Source organism: Phyllobates terribilis, unplaced genomic scaffold (assembly GCF_046119375.1).
Source record: "Phyllobates terribilis strain yellow unplaced genomic scaffold, ASM4611937v1 Scaffold_1017__1_contigs__length_469563, whole genome shotgun sequence".
NCBI classification, from domain to species: domain Eukaryota; kingdom Metazoa; phylum Chordata; class Amphibia; order Anura; family Dendrobatidae; genus Phyllobates; species Phyllobates terribilis.
The window spans coordinates 189,397-208,435 of record NW_027363777.1 but is presented as its reverse complement, the minus strand read 5'-3'; the positions used below and the strand labels follow the sequence as shown (position 1 = coordinate 208,435).

Below are 19,039 nucleotides of genomic sequence, written 5' to 3'. Positions count from 1 at the left end.
CTTTGGCTTTGCTTTTCTTCTCCTCATTGGATTTTTCATGTTCAAAGTTGCAGAAGCCAGATTACAAGCTCATTTTGGTTCAACTTCAGCAACTGTGCATTGCATTGCCATGTAATGTGATGCAATGCTATCTTTCTAGCTCTCCCTTTTTACTTCCTTTTGGATAAACAGACATATTAGGCAAGCATTTTGGAGCTTTCACCTAAATAACTACAGGTGGTGAGATAAGCTGCACAATATAATTGACCTTTCAGTATATTGTTGCACACACACCATCTATTTAGCAAATGCCCTTGTTATCAACAGCAGCCTTTTAAACTCACCTGAGCTAACAGGTATGTGCGCTGGTTACTCTGCTGCGCTTAAAATTTCTTTTTTGGTTTGCTACAATGCCTTTTCTGAAACGTTGTCTCCTTCTGCTGGAACACTGAGTTCTTTCATTTAATGCCTGCAGACTATAAAAGAGAACCCAACCCAAAAAGTTTGGTTGATTAGTCTGTGGCATTCTGTTAAACTGTTGCTTATGGCGGTCTCTGTGAGCTTCTCAGCGACATTCAGCCAGCCAGGTATCCTGCCTGCAGTAGATGGAATGTGGCAATGGAACGCTGGCTGCGCGTGTCATAATAGGCTCTGAGCCTTTATATACCTGTGCACAGCAGCAGCCACCTTCAGTCTGCTGCTGGACAGCCAGCAGCAGCAGCAGCAGGAGAGGTATGTAATCAGGAGCCCTCCTGCTAAGGGTAGACAGCTGCTCGTTCCACCCCACCCCCCGCCTTAATTGGTTCTCCTCCCTTCCAACGGTGTTGAGGCGGGTGGGAACAGCAGGGGGTGAAGGTGCTGTGTTTAAAGAGGTGGAGTTATGCAGATCTAAAACGCGTGGATTGCAGCAGCAGCAAGCCGAAAAGTGCAGGCATGTAAGGGATCTAGAGGTTGACAACATGTCTTCTTAACGGGAGTCCAGGAGCTCATCTCCACAAATGGACTTTTCAGGATCCTTGGGTGGCTCCGTAGTTTGAAACCAATTCTGGTTATCGCTTCTCGGCCTTTTGGCTAAGATCAAGTGTAGTATCTGTTCTTATCAGTTTAATATCTGATACGTCCCCTATCTGGGGACCATATATTAAATGGATTTTTAGAACAGGGAGATGGAAAAAGAGCTTGCTCTGTCCACTCCACGCATTGACCTGGTATTGCAGTATCTCCAGGACCGGTGCACCCCTTCTTTAATGCAGTTTCTAAAATCAGAAAGAATTGAATTCAATGTTTTTTGTTCATTTTGCTTGTTTGTCGGATTTTGGGATGGACTCTTTGGCTTTGCTTTTCTTCTCCTCATTGGATTTTTCATGTTCAAAGTTGCAGAAGCCAGATTACAAGCTCATTTTGGTTCAACTTCAGCAACTGTGCATTGCATTGCCATGTAATGTGATGCAATGCTATCTTTCTAGCTCTCCCTTTTTACTTCCTTTTAGATAAACAGACATATTAGGCAAGCATTTTGGAGCTTTCACCTAAATAACTACAGGTGGTGAGATAAGCTGCACAATATAATTGACCTTTCAGTATATTGTTGCACACACACCATCTATTTAGCAAATGCCCTTGTTATCAACAGCAGCCTTTTAAATTCACCTGAGCTAACAGGTATGTGCGCTGGTTACTCTGCTGCGCTTAAAATTTCTTTTTTGGTTTGCTACAATGCCTTTTCTGAAACGTTGTCTCCTTCTGCTGGAACACTGACTTCTTTCATTTAATGCCTGCAGACTATAAAAGAGAACCCAACCCAAAAAGTTTGGTTGATTAGTCTGTGGCATTCTGTTAAACTGTTGCTTATGGCGGTCTCTGTGAGCTTCTCAGCGACATTCAGCCAGCCAGGTATCCTGCCTGCAGTAGATGGAATGTGGCAATGGAACGCTGGCTGCGCGTGTCATAATAGGCTCTGAGCCTTTATATACCTGTGCACAGCAGCAGCCACCTTCAGTCTGCTGCTGGACAGCCAGCAGCAGCAGCAGCAGGAGAGGTATGTAATCAGGAGCCCTCCTGCTAAGGGTAGACAGCTGCTCGTTCCACCCCACCCCCCGCCTTAATTGGTTCTCCTCCCTTCCAACGGTGTTGAGGCGGGTGGGAACAGCAGGGGGTGAAGGTGCTGTGTTTAAAGAGGTGGAGTTATGCAGATCTAAAACGCGTGGATTGCAGCAGCAGCAAGCCGAAAAGTGCAGGCATGTAAGGGATCTAGAGGTTGACAACATGTCTTCTTAACGGGAGTCCAGGAGCTCATCTCCACAAATGGACTTTTCAGGATCCTTGGGTGGCTCCGTAGTTTGAAACCAATTCTGGTTATCGCTTCTCGGCCTTTTGGCTAAGATCAAGTGTAGTATCTGTTCTTATCAGTTTAATATCTGATACGTCCCCTATCTGGGGACCATATATTAAATGGATTTTTAGAACAGGGAGATGGAAAAAGAGCTTGCTCTGTCCACTCCACGCATTGACCTGGTATTGCAGTATCTCCAGGACCGGTGCACCCCTTCTTTAATGCAGTTTCTAAAATCAGAAAGAATTGAATTCAATGTTTTTTGTTCATTTTGCTTGTTTGTCGGATTTTGGGATGGACTCTTTGGCTTTGCTTTTCTTCTCCTCATTGGATTTTTCATGTTCAAAGTTGCAGAAGCCAGATTACAAGCTCATTTTGGTTCAACTTCAGCAACTGTGCATTGCATTGCCATGTAATGTGATGCAATGCTATCTTTCTAGCTCTCCCTTTTTACTTCCTTTTGGATAAACAGACATATTAGGCAAGCATTTTGGAGCTTTCACCTAAATAACTACAGGTGGTGAGATAAGCTGCACAATATAATTGACCTTTCAGTATATTGTTGCACACACACCATCTATTTAGCAAATGCCCTTGTTATCAACAGCAGCCTTTTAAACTCACCTGAGCTAACAGGTATGTGCGCTGGTTACTCTGCTGCGCTTAAAATTTCTTTTTTGGTTTGCTACAATGCCTTTTCTGAAACGTTGTCTCCTTCTGCTGGAACACTGACTTCTTTCATTTAATGCCTGCAGACTATAAAAGAGAACCCAACCCAAAAAGTTTGGTTGATTAGTCTGTGGCATTCTGTTAAACTGTTGCTTATGGCGGTCTCTGTGAGCTTCTCAGCGACATTCAGCCAGCCAGGTATCCTGCCTGCAGTAGATGGAATGTGGCAATGGAACGCTGGCTGCGCGTGTCATAATAGGCTCTGAGCCTTTATATACCTGTGCACAGCAGCAGCCACCTTCAGTCTGCTGCTGGACAGCCAGCAGCAGCAGCAGGAGAGGTATGTAATCAGGAGCCCTCCTGCTAAGGGTAGACAGCTGCTCGTTCCACCCCACCCCCCGCCTTAATTGGTTCTCCTCCCTTCCAACGGTGTTGAGGCGGGTGGGAACAGCAGGGGGTGAAGGTGCTGTGTTTAAAGAGGTGGAGTTATGCAGATCTAAAACGCGTGGATTGCAGCAGCAGCAAGCCGAAAAGTGCAGGCATGTAAGGGATCTAGAGGTTGACAACATGTCTTCTTAACGGGAGTCCAGGAGCTCATCTCCACAAATGGACTTTTCAGGATCCTTGGGTGGCTCCGTAGTTTGAAACCAATTCTGGTTATCGCTTCTCGGCCTTTTGGCTAAGATCAAGTGTAGTATCTGTTCTTATCAGTTTAATATCTGATACGTCCCCTATCTGGGGACCATATATTAAATGGATTTTTAGAACAGGGAGATGGAAAAAGAGCTTGCTCTGTCCACTCCACGCATTGACCTGGTATTGCAGTATCTCCAGGACCGGTGCACCCCTTCTTTAATGCAGTTTCTAAAATCAGAAAGAATTGAATTCAATGTTTTTTGTTCATTTTGCTTGTTTGTCGGATTTTGGGATGGACTCTTTGGCTTTGCTTTTCTTCTCCTCATTGGATTTTTCATGTTCAAAGTTGCAGAAGCCAGATTACAAGCTCATTTTGGTTCAACTTCAGCAACTGTGCATTGCATTGCCATGTAATGTGATGCAATGCTATCTTTCTAGCTCTCCCTTTTTACTTCCTTTTGGATAAACAGACATATTAGGCAAGCATTTTGGAGCTTTCACCTAAATAACTACAGGTGGTGAGATAAGCTGCACAATATAATTGACCTTTCAGTATATTGTTGCACACACACCATCTATTTAGCAAATGCCCTTGTTATCAACAGCAGCCTTTTAAACTCACCTGAGCTAACAGGTATGTGCGCTGGTTACTCTGCTGCGCTTAAAATTTCTTTTTTGGTTTGCTACAATGCCTTTTCTGAAACGTTGTCTCCTTCTGCTGGAACACTGACTTCTTTCATTTAATGCCTGCAGACTATAAAAGAGAACCCAACCCAAAAAGTTTGGTTGATTAGTCTGTGGCATTCTGTTAAACTGTTGCTTATGGCGGTCTCTGTGAGCTTCTCAGCGACATTCAGCCAGCCAGGTATCCTGCCTGCAGTAGATGGAATGTGGCAATGGAACGCTGGCTGCGCGTGTCATAATAGGCTCTGAGCCTTTATATACCTGTGCACAGCAGCAGCCACCTTCAGTCTGCTGCTGGACAGCCAGCAGCAGCAGCAGCAGGAGAGGTATGTAATCAGGAGCCCTCCTGCTAAGGGTAGACAGCTGCTCGTTCCACCCCACCCCCCGCCTTAATTGGTTCTCCTCCCTTCCAACGGTGTTGAGGCGGGTGGGAACAGCAGGGGGTGAAGGTGCTGTGTTTAAAGAGGTGGAGTTATGCAGATCTAAAACGCGTGGATTGCAGCAGCAGCAAGCCGAAAAGTGCAGGCATGTAAGGGATCTAGAGGTTGACAACATGTCTTCTTAACGGGAGTCCAGGAGCTCATCTCCACAAATGGACTTTTCAGGATCCTTGGGTGGCTCCGTAGTTTGAAACCAATTCTGGTTATCGCTTCTCGGCCTTTTGGCTAAGATCAAGTGTAGTATCTGTTCTTATCAGTTTAATATCTGATACGTCCCCTATCTGGGGACCATATATTAAATGGATTTTTAGAACAGGGAGATGGAAAAAGAGCTTGCTCTGTCCACTCCACGCATTGACCTGGTATTGCAGTATCTCCAGGACCGGTGCACCCCTTCTTTAATGCAGTTTCTAAAATCAGAAAGAATTGAATTCAATGTTTTTTGTTCATTTTGCTTGTTTGTCAGATTTTGGGATGGACTCTTTGGCTTTGCTTTTCTTCTCCTCATTGGATTTTTCATGTTCAAAGTTGCAGAAGCCAGATTACAAGCTCATTTTGGTTCAACTTCAGCAACTGTGCTTTGCATTGCCATGTAATGTGATGCAATGCTATCTTTCTAGCTCTCCCTTTTAACTTCCTTTTGGATAAACAGACATATTAGGCAAGCATTTTGGAGCTTTCACCTAAATAACTACAGGTGGTGAGATAAGCTGCACAATATAATTGACCTTTCAGTATATTGTTGCACACACACCATCTATTTAGCAAATGCCCTTGTTATCAACAGCAGCCTTTTAAACTCACCTGAGCTAACAGGTATGTGCGCTGGTTACTCTGCTGCGCTTAAAATTTCTTTTTTGGTTTGCTACAATGCCTTTTCTGAAACGTTGTCTCCTTCTGCTGGAACACTGACTTCTTTCATTTAATGCCTGCAGACTATAAAAGAGAACCCAACCCAAAAAGTTTGGTTGATTAGTCTGTGGCATTCTGTTAAACTGTTGCTTATGGCGGTCTCTGTGAGCTTCTCAGCGACATTCAGCCAGCCAGGTATCCTGCCTGCAGTAGATGGAATGTGGCAATGGAACGCTGGCTGCGCGTGTCATAATAGGCTCTGAGCCTTTATATACCTGTGCACAGCAGCAGCCACCTTCAGTCTGCTGCTGGACAGCCAGCAGCAGCAGCAGCAGGAGAGGTATGTAATCAGGAGCCCTCCTGCTAAGGGTAGACAGCTGCTCGTTCCACCCCACCCCCCGCCTTAATTGGTTCTCCTCCCTTCCAACGGTGTTGAGGCGGGTGGGAACAGCAGGGGGTGAAGGTGCTGTGTTTAAAGAGGTGGAGTTATGCAGATCTAAAACGCGTGGATTGCAGCAGCAGCAAGCCGAAAAGTGCAGGCATGTAAGGGATCTAGAGGTTGACAACATGTCTTCTTAACGGGAGTCCAGGAGCTCATCTCCACAAATGGACTTTTCAGGATCCTTGGGTGGCTCCGTAGTTTGAAACCAATTCTGGTTATCGCTTCTCGGCCTTTTGGCTAAGATCAAGTGTAGTATCTGTTCTTATCAGTTTAATATCTGATACGTCCCCTATCTGGGGACCATATATTAAATGGATTTTTAGAACAGGGAGATGGAAAAAGAGCTTGCTCTGTCCACTCCACGCATTGACCTGGTATTGCAGTATCTCCAGGACCGGTGCACCCCTTCTTTAATGCAGTTTCTAAAATCAGAAAGAATTGAATTCAATGTTTTTTGTTCATTTTGCTTGTTTGTCGGATTTTGGGATGGACTCTTTGGCTTTGCTTTTCTTCTCCTCATTGGATTTTTCATGTTCAAAGTTGCAGAAGCCAGATTACAAGCTCATTTTGGTTCAACTTCAGCAACTGTGCATTGCATTGCCATGTAATGTGATGCAATGCTATCTTTCTAGCTCTCCCTTTTTACTTCCTTTTGGATAAACAGACATATTAGGCAAGCATTTTGGAGCTTTCACCTAAATAACTACAGGTGGTGAGATAAGCTGCACAATATAATTGACCTTTCAGTATATTGTTGCACACACACCATCTATTTAGCAAATGCCCTTGTTATCAACAGCAGCCTTTTAAACTCACCTGAGCTAACAGGTATGTGCGCTGGTTACTCTGCTGCGCTTAAAATTTCTTTTTTGGTTTGCTACAATGCCTTTTCTGAAACGTTGTCTCCTTCTGCTGGAACACTGACTTCTTTCATTTAATGCCTGCAGACTATAAAAGAGAACCCAACCCAAAAAGTTTGGTTGATTAGTCTGTGGCATTCTGTTAAACTGTTGCTTATGGCGGTCTCTGTGAGCTTCTCAGCGACATTCAGCCAGCCAGGTATCCTGCCTGCAGTAGATGGAATGTGGCAATGGAACGCTGGCTGCGCGTGTCATAATAGGCTCTGAGCCTTTATATACCTGTGCACAGCAGCAGCCACCTTCAGTCTGCTGCTGGACAGCCAGCAGCAGCAGCAGCAGGAGAGGTATGTAATCAGGAGCCCTCCTGCTAAGGGTAGACAGCTGCTCGTTCCACCCCACCCCCCGCCTTAATTGGTTCTCCTCCCTTCCAACGGTGTTGAGGCGGGTGGGAACAGCAGGGGGTGAAGGTGCTGTGTTTAAAGAGGTGGAGTTATGCAGATCTAAAACGCGTGGATTGCAGCAGCAGCAAGCCGAAAAGTGCAGGCATGTAAGGGATCTAGAGGTTGACAACATGTCTTCTTAACGGGAGTCCAGGAGCTCATCTCCACAAATGGACTTTTCAGGATCCTTGGGTGGCTCCGTAGTTTGAAACCAATTCTGGTTATCGCTTCTCGGCCTTTTGGCTAAGATCAAGTGTAGTATCTGTTCTTATCAGTTTAATATCTGATACGTCCCCTATCTGGGGACCATATATTAAATGGATTTTTAGAACAGGGAGATGGAAAAAGAGCTTGCTCTGTCCACTCCACGCATTGACCTGGTATTGCAGTATCTCCAGGACCGGTGCACCCCTTCTTTAATGCAGTTTCTAAAATCAGAAAGAATTGAATTCAATGTTTTTTGTTCATTTTGCTTGTTTGTCGGATTTTGGGATGGACTCTTTGGCTTTGCTTTTCTTCTCCTCATTGGATTTTTCATGTTCAAAGTTGCAGAAGCCAGATTACAAGCTCATTTTGGTTCAACTTCAGCAACTGTGCATTGCATTGCCATGTAATGTGATGCAATGCTATCTTTCTAGCTCTCCCTTTTTACTTCCTTTTGGATAAACAGACATATTAGGCAAGCATTTTGGAGCTTTCACCTAAATAACTACAGGTGGTGAGATAAGCTGCACAATATAATTGACCTTTCAGTATATTGTTGCACACACACCATCTATTTAGCAAATGCCCTTGTTATCAACAGCAGCCTTTTAAACTCACCTGAGCTAACAGGTATGTGCGCTGGTTACTCTGCTGCGCTTAAAATTTCTTTTTTGGTTTGCTACAATGCCTTTTCTGAAACGTTGTCTCCTTCTGCTGGAACACTGACTTCTTTCATTTAATGCCTGCAGACTATAAAAGAGAACCCAACCCAAAAAGTTTGGTTGATTAGTCTGTGGCATTCTGTTAAACTGTTGCTTATGGCGGTCTCTGTGAGCTTCTCAGCGACATTCAGCCAGCCAGGTATCCTGCCTGCAGTAGATGGAATGTGGCAATGGAACGCTGGCTGCGCGTGTCATAATAGGCTCTGAGCCTTTATATACCTGTGCACAGCAGCAGCCACCTTCAGTCTGCTGCTGGACAGCCAGCAGCAGCAGCAGCAGGAGAGGTATGTAATCAGGAGCCCTCCTGCTAAGGGTAGACAGCTGCTCGTTCCACCCCACCCCCCGCCTTAATTGGTTCTCCTCCCTTCCAACGGTGTTGAGGCGGGTGGGAACAGCAGGGGGTGAAGGTGCTGTGTTTAAAGAGGTGGAGTTATGCAGATCTAAAACGCGTGGATTGCAGCAGCAGCAAGCCGAAAAGTGCAGGCATGTAAGGGATCTAGAGGTTGACAACATGTCTTCTTAACGGGAGTCCAGGAGCTCATCTCCACAAATGGACTTTTCAGGATCCTTGGGTGGCTCCGTAGTTTGAAACCAATTCTGGTTATCGCTTCCCGGCCTTTTGGCTAAGATCAAGTGTAGTATCTGTTCTTATCAGTTTAATATCTGATACGTCCCCTATCTGGGGACCATATATTAAATGGATTTTTAGAACAGGGAGATGGAAAAAGAGCTTGCTCTGTCCACTCCACGCATTGACCTGGTATTACAGTATCTCCAGGACCGGTGCACCCCTTCTTTAATGCAGTTTCTAAAATCAGAAAGAATTGAATTCAATGTTTTTTGTTCATTTTGCTTGTTTGTCGGATTTTGGGATGGACTCTTTGGCTTTGCTTTTCTTCTCCTCATTGGATTTTTCATGTTCAAAGTTGCAGAAGCCAGATTACAAGCTCATTTTGGTTCAACTTCAGCAACTGTGCATTGCATTGCCATGTAATGTGATGCAATGCTATCTTTCTAGCTCTCCCTTTTTACTTCCTTTTGGATAAACAGACATATTAGGCAAGCATTTTGGAGCTTTCACCTAAATAACTACAGGTGGTGAGATAAGCTGCACAATATAATTGACCTTTCAGTATATTGTTGCACACACACCATCTATTTAGCAAATGCCCTTGTTATCAACAGCAGCCTTTTAAACTCACCTGAGCTAACAGGTATGTGCGCTGGTTACTCTGCTGCGCTTAAAATTTCTTTTTTGGTTTGCTACAATGCCTTTTCTGAAACGTTGTCTCCTTCTGCTGGAACACTGACTTCTTTCATTTAATGCCTGCAGACTATAAAAGAGAACCCAACCCAAAAAGTTTGGTTGATTAGTCTGTGGCATTCTGTTAAACTGTTGCTTATGGCGGTCTCTGTGAGCTTCTCAGTGACATTCAGCCATCCAGGTATCCTGCCTGCAGTAGATGGAATGTGGCAATGGAACGCTGGCTGCGCGTGTCATAATAGGCTCTGAGCATTTATATACCTGTGCACAGCAGCAGCCACCTTCAGTCTGCTGCTGGACAGCCAGCAGCAGCAGCAGCAGGAGAGGTATATAATCAGGAGCCCTCCTGCTAAGGGTAGACAGCTGCTCGTTCCACCCCACCCCCCGCCTTAATTGGTTCTCCTCCCTTCCAACGGTGTTGAGGCGGGTGGGAACAGCAGGGGGTGAAGGTGCTGTGTTTAAAGAGGTGGAGTTATGCAGATCTAAAACGTGTGGATTGCAGCAGCAGCAAGCCGAAAAGTGCAGGCATGTAAGGGATCTAGAGGTTGACAACATGTCTTCTTAACGGGAGTCCAGGAGCTCATCTCCACAAATGGACTTTTCAGGATCCTTGGGTGGCTCCGTAGTTTGAAACCAATTCTGGTTATCGCTTCTCGGCCTTTTGGCTAAGATCAAGTGTAGTATCTGTTCTTATCAGTTTAAGATACGTCCCCTATCTGGGGACCATATATTAAATGGATTTTTAGAACAGGGAGATGGAAAAAGAGCTTGCTCTGTCCACTCCACGCATTGACCTGGTATTGCAGTATCTCCAGGACCGGTGCACCCCTTGTTTAATGCAGTTTCTAAAATCAGAAAGAATTGAATTCAATGTTTTTTGTTCATTTTGCTTGTTTGTCGGATTTTGGGATGGACTCTTTGGCTTCGCTTTTCTTCTCCTCATTGGATTTTTCATGTTCAAAGTTGCAGAAGCCAGATTACAAGCTCATTTTGGTTCAACTTCAGCAACTGTGCATTGCATTGCCATGTAATGTGATGCAATGCTATCTTTCTAGCTCTCCCTTTTTACTTCCTTTTGGATAAACAGACATATTAGGCAAGCATTTTGGAGCTTTCACCTAAATAACTACAGGTGGTGAGATAAGCTGCACAATATAATTGACCTTTCAGCATATTGTTGCACACACACCATCTATTTAGCAAATGCCCTTGTTATCAACAGCAGCCTTTTAAACTCACCTGAGCTAACAGGTATGTGCGCTGGTTACTCTGCTGCGCTTAAAATTTCTTTTTTGGTTTGCTACAATGCCTTTTCTGAAACGTTGTCTCCTTCTGCTGGAACACTGACTTCTTTCATTTAATGCCTGCAGACTATAAAAGAGAACCCAACCCAAAAAGTTTGGTTGATTAGTCTGTGGCATTCTGTTAAACTGTTGCTTATGGCGGTCTCTGTGAGCTTCTCAGCGACATTCAGCCAGCCAGGTATCCTGCCTGCAGTAGATGGAATGTGGCAATGGAACGCTGGCTGCGCGTGTCATAATAGGCTCTGAGCCTTTATATACCTGTGCACAGCAACAGCCACCTTCAGTCTGCTGCTGGACAGCCAGCAGCAGCAGCAGCAGGAGAGGTATGTAATCAGGAGCCCTCCTGCTAAGGGTAGACAGCTGCTCGTTCCACCCCACCCCCCGCCTTAATTGGTTCTCCTCCCTTCCAACGGTGTTGAGGCGGGTGGGAACAGCAGGGGGTGAAGGTGCTGTGTTTAAAGAGGTGGAGTTATGCAGATCTAAAACGCGTGGATTGCAGCAGCAGCAAGCCGAAAAGTGCAGGCATGTAAGGGATCTAGAGGTTGACAACATGTCTTCTTAACGGGAGTCCAGGAGCTCATCTCCACAAATGGACTTTTCAGGATCCTTGGGTGGCTCCGTAGTTTGAAACCAATTCTGGTTATCGCTTCTCGGCCTTTTGGCTAAGATCAAGTGTAGTATCTGTTCTTATCAGTTTAATATCTGATACGTCCCCTATCTGGGGACCATATATTAAATGGATTTTTAGAACAGGGAGATGGAAAAAGAGCTTGCTCTGTCCACTCCACGCATTGACCTGGTATTGCAGTATCTCCAGGACCGGTGCACCCCTTCTTTAATGCAGTTTCTAAAATCAGAAAGAATTGAATTCAATGTTTTTTGTTCATTTTGCTTGTTTGTCGGATTTTGGGATGGACTCTTTGGCTTTGCTTTTCTTCTCCTCATTGGATTTTTCATGTTCAAAGTTGCAGAAGCCAGATTACAAGCTAATTTTGGTTCAACTTCAGCAACTGTGCATTGCATTGCCATGTAATGTGATGCAATGCTATCTTTCTAGCTCTCCCTTTTTACTTCCTTTTGGATAAACAGACATATTAGGCAAGCATTTTGGAGCTTTCACCTAAATAACTACAGGTGGTGAGATAAGCTGCACAATATAATTGACCTTTCAGTATATTGTTGCACACACACCATCTATTTAGCAAATGCCCTTGTTATCAACAGCAGCCTTTTAAACTCACCTGAGCTAACAGGTATGTGCGCTGGTTACTCTGCTGCGCTTAAAATTTCTTTTTTGGTTTGCTACAATGCCTTTTCTGAAACGTTGTCTCCTTCTGCTGGAACACTGACTTCTTTCATTTAATGCCTGCAGACTATAAAAGAGAACCCAACCCAAAAAGTTTGGTTGATTAGTCTGTGGCATTCTGTTAAACTGTTGCTTATGGCGGTCTCTGTGAGCTTCTCAGCGACATTCAGCCAGCCAGGTATCCTGCCTGCAGTAGATGGAATGTGGCAATGGAACGCTGGCTGCGCGTGTCATAATAGGCTCTGAGCCTTTATATACCTGTGCACAGCAGCAGCCACCTTCAGTCTGCTGCTGGACAGCCAGCAGCAGCAGCAGCAGGAGAGGTATGTAATCAGGAGCCCTCCTGCTAAGGGTAGACAGCTGCTCGTTCCACCCCACCCCCGCCTTAATTGGTTCTCCTCCCTTCCAACGGTGTTGAGGCGGGTGGGAACAGCAGGGGGTGAAGGTGCTGTGTTTAAAGAGGTGGAGTTATGCAGATCTAAAACGCGTGGATTGCAGCAGCAGCAAGCCGAAAAGTGCAGGCATGTAAGGGATCTAGAGGTTGACAACATGTCTTCTTAACGGGAGTCCAGGAGCTCATCTCCACAAATGGACTTTTCAGGATCCTTGGGTGGCTCCGTAGTTTGAAACCAATTCTGGTTATCGCTTCTCGGCCTTTTGGCTAAGATCAAGTGTAGTATCTGTTCTTATCAGTTTAATATCTGATACGTCCCCTATCTGGGGACCATATATTAAATGGATTTTTAGAACAGGGAGATGGAAAAAGAGCTTACTCTGTCCACTCCACGCATTGACCTGGTATTGCAGTATCTCCAGGACCGGTGCACCCCTTCTTTAATGCAGTTTCTAAAATCAGAAAGAATTGAATTCAATGTTTTTTGTTCATTTTGCTTGTTTGTCGGATTTTGGGATGGACTCTTTGGCTTTGCTTTTCTTCTCCTCTTTGGATTTTTCATGTTCAAAGTTGCAGAAGCCAGATTACAAGCTCATTTTGGTTCAACTTCAGCAACTGTGCATTGCATTGCCATGTAATGTGATGCAATGCTATCTTTCTAGCTCTCCCTTTTTACTTCCTTTTGGATAAACAGACATATTAGGCAAGCATTTTGGAGCTTTCACCTAAATAACTACAGGTGGTGAGATAAGCTGCACAATATAATTGACCTTTCAGTATATTGTTGCACACACACCATCTATTTAGCAAATGCCCTTGTTATCAACAGCAGCCTTTTAAACTCACCTGAGCTAACAGGTATGTGCGCTGGTTACTCTGCTGCGCTTAAAATTTCTTTTTTGGTTTGCTACAATGTCTTTTCTGAAACGTTGTCTCCTTCTGCTGGAACACTGACTTCTTTCATTTAATGCCTGCAGACTATAAAAGAGAACCCAACCCAAAAAGTTTGGTTGATTAGTCTGTGGCATTCTGTTAAACTGTTGCTTATGGCGGTCTCTGTGAGCTTCTCAGCGACATTCAGCCAGCCAGGTATCCTGCCTGCAGTAGATGGAATGTGGCAATGGAACGCTGGCTGCGCGTGTCATAATAGGCTCTGAGCCTTTATATACCTGTGCACAGCAGCAGCCACCTTCAGTCTGCTGCTGGACAGCCAGCAGCAGCAGCAGCAGGAGAGGTATGTAATCAGGAGCCCTCCTGCTAAGGGTAGACAGCTGCTTGTTCCACCCCACCCCCCGCCTTAATTGGTTCTCCTCCCTTCCAACGGTGTTGAGGCGGGTGGGAACAGCAGGGGGTGAAGGTGCTGTGTTTAAAGAGGTGGAGTTATGCAGATCTAAAACGCGTGGATTGCAGCAGCAGCAAGCCGAAAAGTGCAGGCATGTAAGGGATCTAGAGGTTGACAACATGTCTTCTTAACGGGAGTCCAGGAGCTCATCTCCACAAATGGACTTTTCAGGATCCTTGGGTGGCTCCGTAGTTTGAAACCAATTCTGGTTATCGCTTCTCGGCCTTTTGGCTAAGATCAAGTGTAGTATCTGTTCTTATCAGTTTAATATCTGATACGTCCCCTATCTGGGGACCATATATTAAATGGATTTTTAGAACAGGGAGATGGAAAAAGAGCTTGCTCTGTCCACTCCACGCATTGACCTGGTATTGCAGTATCTCCAGGACCGGTGCACCCCTTCTTTTATGCAGTTTCTAAAATCAGAAAGAATTGAATTCAATGTTTTTTGTTCATTTTGCTTGTTTGTCAGATTTTGGGATGGACTCTTTGGCTTTGCTTTTCTTCTCCTCATTGGATTTTTCATGTTCAAAGTTGCAGAAGCCAGATTACAAGCTCATTTTGGTTCAACTTCAGCAACTGTGCATTGCATTGCCATGTAATGTGATGCAATGCTATCTTTCTAGCTCTCCCTTTTTACTTCCTTTTGGATAAACAGACATATTAGGCAAGCATTTTGGAGCTTTCACCTAAATAACTACAGGTGGTGAGATAAGCTGCACAATATAATTGACCTTTCAGTATATTGTTGCACACACACCATCTATTTAGCAAATGCCCTTGTTATCAACAGTAGCCTTTTAAACTCACCTGAGCTAACAGGTATGTGCGCTGGTTACTCTGCTGCGCTTAAAATTTCTTTTTTGGTTTGCTACAATGCCTTTTCTGAAACGTTGTCTCCTTCTGCTGGAACACTGACTTCTTTCATTTAATGCCTGCAGACTATAAAAGAGAACCCAATCCAAAATGTTTGGTTGATTAGTCTGTGGCATTCTGTTAAACTGTTGCTTATGGCGGTCTCTGTGAGCTTCTCAGCGACATTCAGCCAGCCAGGTATCCTGCCTGCAGTAGATGGAATGTGGCAATGGAACGCTGGCTGCGCGTGTCATAATAGGCTCTGAGCCTTTATATACCTGTGCACAGCAGCAGCCACCTTCAGTCTGCTGCTGGACAGCCAGCAGCAGCAGCAGCAGGAGAGGTATGTAATCAGGAGCCCTCCTGCTAAGGGTAGACAGCTGCTCGTTCCACCCCACCCCCCGCCTTAATTGGTTCTCCTCCCTTCCAACGGTGTTGAGGCGGGTGGGAACAGCAGGGGGTGAAGGTGCTGTGTTTAAAGAGGTGGAGTTATGCAGATCTAAAACGCGTGGATTGCAGTAGCAGCAAGCCGAAAAGTGCAGGCATGTAAGGGATCTAGAGGTTGACAACATGTCTTCTTAACGGGAGTCCAGGAGCTCATCTCCACAAATGGACTTTTCAGGATCCTTGGGTGGCTCCGTAGTTTGAAACCAATTCTGGTTATCGCTTCTCGGCCTTTTGGCTAAGATCAAGTGTAGTATCTGTTCTTATCAGTTTAATATCTGATACGTCCCCTATCTGGGGACCATATATTAAATGGATTTTTAGAACAGGGAGATGGAAAAAGAGCTTGCTCTGTCCACTCCACGCATTGACCTGGTATTGCAGTATCTCCAGGACCGGTGCACCCCTTCTTTAATGCAGTTTCTAAAATCAGAAAGAATTGAATTCAGTGTTTTTTGTTCATTTTGCTTGTTTGTCGGATTTTGGGATGGACTCTTTGGCTTTGCTTTTCTTCTCCTCATTGGATTTTTCATGTTCAAAGTTGCAGAAGCCAGATTACAAGCTCATTTTGGTTCAACTTCAGCAACTGTGCATTGCATTGCCATGTAATGTGATGCAATGCTATCTTTCTAGCTCTCCCTTTTTACTTCCTTTTGGATAAACAGACATATTAGGCAAGCATTTTGGAGCTTTCACCTAAATAACTACAGGTGGTGAGATAAGCTGCACAATATAATTGACCTTTCAGTATATTGTTGCACACACACCATCTATTTAGCAAATGCCCTTGTTATCAACAGCAGCCTTTTAAACTCACCTGAGCTAACAGGTATGTGCGCTGGTTACTCTGCTGCGCTTAAAATTTCTTTTTTGGTTTGCTACAATGCCTTTTCTGAAACGTTGTCTCCTTCTGCTGGAACACTGACTTCTTTCATTTAATGCCTGCAGACTATAAAAGAGAACCCAACCCAAAAAGTTTGGTTGATTAGTCTGTGGCATTCTGTTAAACTGTTGCTTATGGCGGTCTCTGTGAGCTTCTCAGCGACATTCAGCCAGCCAGGTATCCTGCCTGCAGTAGATGGAATGTGGCAATGGAACGCTGGCTGCGCGTGTCATAATAGGCTCTGAGCCTTTATATACCTGTGCACAGCAGCAGCCACCTTCAGTCTGCTGCTGGACAGCCAGCAGCAGCAGCAGCAGGAGAGGTATGTAATCAGGAGCCCTCCTGCTAAGGGTAGACAGCTGCTCGTTCCACCCCACCCCCCGCCTTAATTGGTTCTCCTCCCTTCCAACGGTGTTGAGGCGGGTGGGAACAGCAGGGGGTGAAGGTGCTGTGTTTAAAGAGGTGGAGTTATGCAGATCTAAAACGCGTGGATTGCAGCAGCAGCAAGCCGAAAAGTGCAGGCATGTAAGGGATCTAGAGGTTGACAACATGTCTTCTTAACGGGAGTCCAGGAGCTCATCTCCACAAATGGACTTTTCAGGATCCTTGGGTGGCTCCCTAGTTTGAAACCAATTCTGGTTATCGCTTCTCGGCCTTTTGGCTAAGATCAAGTGTAGTATCTGTTCTTATCAGTTTAATATCTGATACGTCCCCTATCTGGGGACCATATATTAAATGGATTTTTAGAACAGGGAGATGGAAAAAGAGCTTGCTCTGTCCACTCCACGCATTGACCTGGTATTGCAGTATCTCCAGGACCGGTGCACCCCTTCTTTAATGCAGTTTCTAAAATCAGAAAGAATTGAATTCAATGTTTTTTGTTCATTTTGCTTGTTTGTCGGATTTTGGGATGGACTCTTTGGCTTTGCTTTTCTTCTCCTCATTGGATTTTTCATGTTCAAAGTTGCAGAAGCCAGATTACAAGCTCATTTTGGTTCAACTTCAGCAACTGTGCATTGCATTGCCATGTAATGTGATGCAATGCTATCTTTCTAGCTCTCCCTTTTTACTTCCTTTTGGATAAACAGACATATTAGGCAAGCATTTTGGAGCTTTCACCTAAATAACTACAGGTGGTGAGATAAGCTGCACAATATAATTGACCTTTCAGTATATTGTTGCACACACACCATCTATTTAGCAAATGCCCTTGTTATCAACAGCAGCCTTTTAAACTCACCTGAGCTAACAGGTATGTGCGCTGGTTACTCTGCTGCGCTTAAAATTTCTTTTTTGGTTTGCTACAATGCCTTTTCTGAAACGTTGTCTCCTTCTGCTGGAACACTGACTTCTTTCATTTAATGCCTGCAGACTATAAAAGAGAACCCAACCCAAAAAGTTTGGTTGATTAGTCTGTGGCATTCTGTTAAACTGTTGCTTATGGCGGTCTCTGTGAGCTTCTCAGCGACATTCAGCCAGCCAGGTATCCTGCCTGCAGTAGATGGAATGTGGCAATGGAACGCTGGCTGCGCGTGTCATAATAGGCTCTGAGCCTTTATATACCTGTGCACAGCAGCAGCCACCTTCAGTCTGCTGCTGGACAGCCAGCAGCAGCAGCAGCAGGAGAGGTATGTAATCAGGAGCCCTCCTGCTAAGGGTAGACAGCTGCTCGTTCCACCCCACCCCCCGCCTTAATTGGTTCTCCTCCCTTCCAACGGTGTTGAGGTGGGTGGGAACAGCAGGGGGTGAAGGTGCTGTGTTTAAAGAGGTGGAGTTATGCAGATCTAAAACGCGTGGATTGCAGCAGCAGCAAGCCGAAAAGTGCAGGCATGTAAGGGATCTAGAGGTTGACAACATGTCTTCTTAACGGGAGTCCAGGAGCTCATCTCCACAAATGGACTTTTCAGGATCCTTGGGTGGCTCTCTAGTTTGAAACCAATTCTAGTTATCGCTTCTCGGCCTTTTGGCTAAGATCAAGTGTAGTATCTGTTCTTATCAGTTTAATATCTGATACGTCCCCTATCTGGGGACCATATATTAAATGGATTTTTAGAACAGGGAGATGGAAAAAGAGCTTGCTCTGTCCACTCCACGCATTGACCTGGTATTGCAGTATCTCCAGGACCGGTGCACCCCTTCTTTAATGCAGTTTCTAAAATCAGAAAGAATTGAATTCAATGTTTTTTGTTCATTTTGCTTGTTTGTCGGATTTTGGGATGGACTCTTTGGCTTTGCTTTTCTTCTCCTCATTGGATTTTTCATGTTCAAAGTTGCAGAAGCCAGATTACAAGCTCATTTTGGTTCAACTTCAGCAACTGTGCATTGCATTGCCATGTAATGTGATGCAATGCTATCTTTCTAGCTCTCCCTTTTTACTTCCTTTTGGATAAACAGACATATTAGGCAAGCATTTTGGAGCTTTCACCTAAATAACTACAGGTGGTGAGATAAGCTGCACAATATAATTGACCTTTCAGTATATTGTTGCACACACACCATCTATTTAGCAAATGCCCTTGTTATCAACAGCAGCCTTTTAAACTCACCTGAGCTAACAGGTATGTGCGCTGGTTACTCTGCTGCGCTTAAAATTTCTTTTTTGGTTTGCTACAATGCCTTTTCTGAAACGTTGTCTCCTTCTGCTGGAACACTGACTTCTTTCATTTAATGCCTGCAGACTATAAAAGAGAACCCAACCCAAAAAGTTTGGTTGATTAGTCTGTGGCATTCTGTTAAACTGTTGCTTATGGCGGTCTCTGTGAGCTTCTCAGCGACATTCAGCCAGCCAGGTATCCTGCCTGCAGTAGATGGAATGTGGCAATGGAACGCTGGCTGCGCGTGTCATAATAGGCTCTGAGCCTTTATATACCTGTGCACAGCAGCAGCCACCTTCAGTCTGCTGCTGGACAGCCAGCAGCAGCAGCAGCAGGAGAGGTATGTAATCAGGAGCCCTCCTGCTAAGGGTAGACAGCTGCTCGTTCCACCCC

At 44.8% G+C, this 19,039-nt stretch overlaps 14 non-coding genes across 14 annotated transcripts; all 14 read left to right on the top strand.

Annotated features, from left to right (window-relative positions):
• Positions 1-1,030: 1,030 nt before the first annotated feature.
• On the top strand, positions 1,031-1,221 carry LOC141241438 (U2 spliceosomal RNA). The gene has a single exon (XR_012306179.1). It is a non-coding gene; the product is annotated as a U2 spliceosomal RNA (small nuclear RNA).
• A 1,115-nt stretch (positions 1,222-2,336) lies between these two features.
• LOC141241437 (U2 spliceosomal RNA) lies at positions 2,337-2,527 on the top strand. The gene has a single exon (XR_012306178.1). It is a non-coding gene; the product is annotated as a U2 spliceosomal RNA (small nuclear RNA).
• A 1,112-nt stretch (positions 2,528-3,639) lies between these two features.
• LOC141241436 (U2 spliceosomal RNA) lies at positions 3,640-3,830 on the top strand. The gene has a single exon (XR_012306177.1). It is a non-coding gene; the product is annotated as a U2 spliceosomal RNA (small nuclear RNA).
• Positions 3,831-4,945: 1,115 nt separating this feature from the next.
• LOC141241435 (U2 spliceosomal RNA) lies at positions 4,946-5,136 on the top strand. The gene has a single exon (XR_012306176.1). It is a non-coding gene; the product is annotated as a U2 spliceosomal RNA (small nuclear RNA).
• Positions 5,137-6,251: 1,115 nt separating this feature from the next.
• Positions 6,252-6,442, top strand: LOC141241434 (U2 spliceosomal RNA). The gene has a single exon (XR_012306175.1). It is a non-coding gene; the product is annotated as a U2 spliceosomal RNA (small nuclear RNA).
• Positions 6,443-7,557: 1,115 nt separating this feature from the next.
• LOC141241433 (U2 spliceosomal RNA) lies at positions 7,558-7,748 on the top strand. Its single transcript, XR_012306174.1, has one exon. It is a non-coding gene; the product is annotated as a U2 spliceosomal RNA (small nuclear RNA).
• A 1,115-nt stretch (positions 7,749-8,863) lies between these two features.
• LOC141241584 (U2 spliceosomal RNA) lies at positions 8,864-9,054 on the top strand. Its single transcript, XR_012306320.1, has one exon. It is a non-coding gene; the product is annotated as a U2 spliceosomal RNA (small nuclear RNA).
• Positions 9,055-10,169: 1,115 nt separating this feature from the next.
• On the top strand, positions 10,170-10,355 carry LOC141241589 (U2 spliceosomal RNA). The gene has a single exon (XR_012306325.1). It is a non-coding gene; the product is annotated as a U2 spliceosomal RNA (small nuclear RNA).
• A 1,115-nt stretch (positions 10,356-11,470) lies between these two features.
• LOC141241432 (U2 spliceosomal RNA) lies at positions 11,471-11,661 on the top strand. Its single transcript, XR_012306173.1, has one exon. It is a non-coding gene; the product is annotated as a U2 spliceosomal RNA (small nuclear RNA).
• Positions 11,662-12,775: 1,114 nt separating this feature from the next.
• Positions 12,776-12,966, top strand: LOC141241586 (U2 spliceosomal RNA). Its single transcript, XR_012306322.1, has one exon. It is a non-coding gene; the product is annotated as a U2 spliceosomal RNA (small nuclear RNA).
• Positions 12,967-14,081: 1,115 nt separating this feature from the next.
• Positions 14,082-14,272, top strand: LOC141241431 (U2 spliceosomal RNA). The gene has a single exon (XR_012306172.1). It is a non-coding gene; the product is annotated as a U2 spliceosomal RNA (small nuclear RNA).
• A 1,115-nt stretch (positions 14,273-15,387) lies between these two features.
• On the top strand, positions 15,388-15,578 carry LOC141241430 (U2 spliceosomal RNA). Its single transcript, XR_012306171.1, has one exon. It is a non-coding gene; the product is annotated as a U2 spliceosomal RNA (small nuclear RNA).
• Positions 15,579-16,693: 1,115 nt separating this feature from the next.
• Positions 16,694-16,884, top strand: LOC141241429 (U2 spliceosomal RNA). Its single transcript, XR_012306170.1, has one exon. It is a non-coding gene; the product is annotated as a U2 spliceosomal RNA (small nuclear RNA).
• A 1,115-nt stretch (positions 16,885-17,999) lies between these two features.
• Positions 18,000-18,190, top strand: LOC141241427 (U2 spliceosomal RNA). Its single transcript, XR_012306168.1, has one exon. It is a non-coding gene; the product is annotated as a U2 spliceosomal RNA (small nuclear RNA).
• Positions 18,191-19,039: the final 849 nt, after the last annotated feature.